Source organism: Moschus berezovskii, chromosome 13, assembly GCF_049115385.1.
Source record: "Moschus berezovskii isolate FMDL1 chromosome 13, NW_MosBer_1.0, whole genome shotgun sequence".
In the NCBI taxonomy this organism is placed as follows: domain Eukaryota; kingdom Metazoa; phylum Chordata; class Mammalia; order Artiodactyla; family Moschidae; genus Moschus; species Moschus berezovskii.
Window position 1 is genome coordinate 73,920,529 of NC_142472.1, and position 4,509 is coordinate 73,925,037.

The following is a 4,509-nucleotide window of genomic DNA, read 5'->3' on the forward strand; positions in this document are numbered from 1 at the left end:
TCCATGGGGTCACAAACAGTTGGACGTGACTGAGCAATTTTCACTCACCATAATTTTATATATATATACTTTTTTTTATATAATTACTTTTTTTTCCTTTGGCCATGTTGAGTGGCTTTTCCCTGACCAGGGATCAAACCTGGGCCCCAGCAGTGGAAGTATGGAATCCTAACCACTGGACAACCAGGGAATTCCCTCTTCTTCAATTTATAAAGTTTTTGCAGTGCACATGGCCAAGCACATGACAGTAACAGACTCATAACCAAGTTCTTCCCAGAGCCTGAAGCCCCCATGACCTCACAGCAAGGCTGTCCCAAAGCTTTCTCTACTAAGGTGCTCAAACCACACTCAGCTGCCTGCCAAGCTCAGGCCTTCAGAAATGGCAGGTCGTGAAAAAGAAAGTCTGGGGCAGGATTAGTGTCCCTGGTCTTGACTAGAAGTTTCTCCAATATTCCTTATCCATATTTCACAGGCTAGCTTAAAAAATAAAGTCAAACCTCTGGAGGAAAACATAACATTCTCCCAAATACAAAATGTGTACAAAATATTAATCTCCGACTTTAATTGTTGGAAGTTCTTTATCCCCCAGTAACTATCCATTAAGCTCTTAAGATGGGAATTAAGAACCATTCTCCATTTCTTCCCAGCAGATTCCAGCACTTTTATTTTAAAATTCTGAACTTTGCAGGGCCTCCTCCCTAGCAACATACAGCATTAAACCAACAGCAGCAGCAGTTCAAGCTTCAAACCCCTCATGCGGGATGTGGAGACAAATACATCCTAAACCTACTCTGTGACGGATCCTACACAAGACCCCCGGAATAATCCATGCTCTCGTTCTCAAGGTGGCCTCTAACCAAATTTATGTCCAAGCATAACAAGCTCATATTTTGTAATCCAAATCACAGTGCAAGTCCAAAGAATGTATTCGTTTGCATGAAATATTCTTTCCAAGAAGTTCCTCCCAGGTGTGGAATTTTAAATGTGCTTCTCTCAACAGGCAAGGCAGACAAATGGCTTTGGCTGGTCAAGGGTTATATTTCACACAACCAGGATATTTCAAATGGTTTCTTATTTCATGGGATCGATAAACAGTCCGGCTCATATGCATAAACCTGTCTGAGCCTCACCAATCCTAACACAGGCCATTTCTTGAGCGTCTCCCAAGGTGGAGCCTTAAAAAATCCTGACACCACTGAAATATATACTGTAACGGAAACAATGAAAGGATGAAGATGAGAGAGACAAACTCAGCACTGGACGTGCCCTCAGGACAGTTGTTTGGTGTGGTTCAGGCTCTGCTTCTTGTGCAGAAGAAACACAGACCAAATTTAACTCTGTCAGCAAGAACAAGCCCCGATTTTTAACACAGTCATCTTTGTCCCAGATAGGACCTGAAAGAAAAATAGCCTATGGGAGATGAATTAATGTGACAGGGCAATCACTGTTAGTCATAAAACCCCTTGAAGGACCTCGGATCTGTAGAAGAACACAAACGCCAGGAGCATTTAAAGGCTGGATCTCCATATACACACTTCCTTCGTGTTTGAGCTCCTGGTGGCTAGGCTGGGAACGCATTCAACCCTCTTTGCCAGTGCCTGTCCATGAACACCAGTTAGCCGCTTCATGGCCCATTCATCCCCGAAAGGCCAGAGGACACGGGGACTCCCACATTTCCCTTTATAACCACATTTCCTTCTGGAAGCAGAATCATGGGACAATGTACCATCTACTTCCTGAAAGAGGTTTTCTGGAACATGTACTCTTTTCAAAAACAGGGTGACTTTCTAAGAAGTTTTTGTGAGAAGACAGGATCAGAGCCAATCTGTCATCCTCTTTCACTGGCATATTTTTCATTCTTCTCTTGACACTCCATCCCTGTATTGCTGTGACTGGAAACATTGGGTTGGCCAATAAGATGTTGTGGAAAAACCCAAACTTTTGGCCAACCCAATACATCAGCCTTAATACCCTAAATCTGGGAAGTGAGGCCTTCCATTGGGCTCACTCTGCCCACTACCCTTCCATCAGATCACAAGGAAGAACAATTGAGAAGACCAGCTTGGACTTCTGCAAATAAACGCATCCTGGCATCCCTGCTGCTCCAACCTTTTGACCTCAGAAGATTCCTTTATCTGTACTATGCCATGCTTAGTCACTCAGTCGTGTCCGAGTCTTTGCGACCCCATGGATTGTAGCCCACCAGGCTCCTCTGTCCATGGGATTCTCCAGGCAAGAATACTGGAGTGGGTTGCCATGCCCTCTTCCAGGAGATCTTCCCAACCCAGGGATTGAAACTGGGTCTCCTGCATTATAGGCAGATTCTTGACCATCTGAGCCACCAGGAAAGCCCTTATCAGTACTGGCGTTGGCCAGTTAGCTGAGTGACCAGCGAAGACAGGCAAATAGAAAACTCAGTGTAAGAAAATAGATAGGAGTGCAGAAGGCCAGCAGTGACAAATGCCACACACCAACACAACAGCATTCTTGGACTCCCTAAACGAATGGGAAAAGAGAATTGGAAATAATAGTATCCAACAGCAGATATTTACTGAGAGTCTACTGTGTGCCAGACAATACTCTGGTCCCTGAATGCAGAAACACACACTTGACAGAAAGAAGGCTTGGACCTTGAGGACTTCGAGGCTAAGTAGCGAAGTGGCTGTTTTACAGCACAATGGCAAAGGCTGCAGCACAGGCCCAACGGAAATCATGTGAGAGCAGAGAGAAGCAGCTGAGGTTTTCAGAGCAACCAGAGACAGGTTCTCAGAGGATGTTGATCAGTTACAAGTTTTCTTTTTGGCCACACCCAGCAGCGAGCAGGATCTTTGTTCCCTGACCAGGGATCAAACCCAGGCCCCCTGCAGGGAGGGCACCAAGTCCTAACCACTGGACCACCAGGTAAGTCAGAATTTTCAAGGACAAGCTGGCCTGATAAACCAGCTGTGTGCGTATGCAGCTTAACCAGCTCCTTAAGCCAGCAGGAGTGTTACAAGTCAAACTGATCTGGGTTTAAACCAAGGCTCTGACCCACTGGCAGGTTTCCCTGGTGGCTCAGATGGTAAAAAATCTGCCTGCAATGCAGGAGACATGGGTTTGATCCCTGGGTTGGGAAGATTCCCCTGGAGAAGGGAATGACTACCCACTCCAGTCTTCTTACCTGGAGAATTCTACGGACAGAGGAGCCTGACGGGCTACAGTCCACCGGGTCACAAAGAATCAGGACACGACTAACACTGACGCACTGGGAGGCTGTGTGGTCCTGAGCAAATCACTGAGCCTCAGTGAGCCCCTCGTTCTAAATCTGCACAATGAGGAGAATAATACCTCTCTCATAGAATTCTTCTAAGGATACGACCTCACAAAACGTACAAAATGCTCACTACAGAGTCCAACACATCTGAGGCTTTCAATGCAAATTCTATTGTTTTTTCTGTCTTGTGCTTGGGTTCTTGAACTGAACAGATCACATTTAAAAGAGAGAGTCCCAAAGGAGAGAAGACCGCTAGAGACTTTTTCCCCCTCTCAATTTTTCATTTTAAAAAACAAAAACAAAGAACATGATGCAGCTCCCCAAGGCATTGCATTAGTGAAAGGAAAGAACTCGAACTCACTGCTCTTTCCTTTGAGCCTGTTAAGAGTCTGAGGGGTGTTTGAAGAGTCCCCCATGAAGAGGCAGGCTGCCACCAACATCTCATTTCAGTATGCCTGATTGGGTGATGACAGCCCGCCTGCACAATCAATCCTGACTTAGGATAGCAGACAGTGTATTCCCCACTCTGCACATCAGGATCCATATTGATTCTCAGGGCTGCCACAGTTTTGCTGGCAAAATCAGGATTCCTATTCTATGCCTAGAGAGGCAGGTTTGGGGAGGCAGACGGGGCCTGCTGGTAGTTCTCTGGGGCAACTCAGAGGCTGGAGCTATTAGCTGAGCTGGCATCGGGGGAGGCCAAGGAATCAGCTCTCTGGAGGCAGAGCTGCCCAGGCCAATTAGTGTAACAGGAGGGGACTCTGGCCTGGCGTCCATAGCATTGCAGAGCAGCATTGATTCAGCTTCACATCCTAGGCTTGACAGACTTAAATAAAAAGATACCTGATGTCAAGTTAAATTTTAATTTCATATAAAAAATGAATTTTCTAAAATGTAAGTGCATCCCCAAAATTGCATGAGACATAACACTGCATTATACTAAAAACTGTCCATTGTCTATCGGAAATTTAAATGTACCTGTATTTAAGTCTCAAATATTTCGTGGGGCATATTTATATTGAAAATTATTCACTGTTTATCTGAAATCCAAATTTAAGTGGGTCTCCTGTTATGTTACATCTGGCAAGGCTACCACGTGCACATACCCGGGCGTGAAGGAAACTGACAGGGTTCTGTCTGAAGCACCCTGCCATCTAAAGCTGCGAAGCACCCTCAGGAAAAAGTCAACACTTCTCCAGGCGGCACGCCAGGGCCTCCACGGTCTGGTTCACTCTTTGCCACCCTTTCCTCACTCT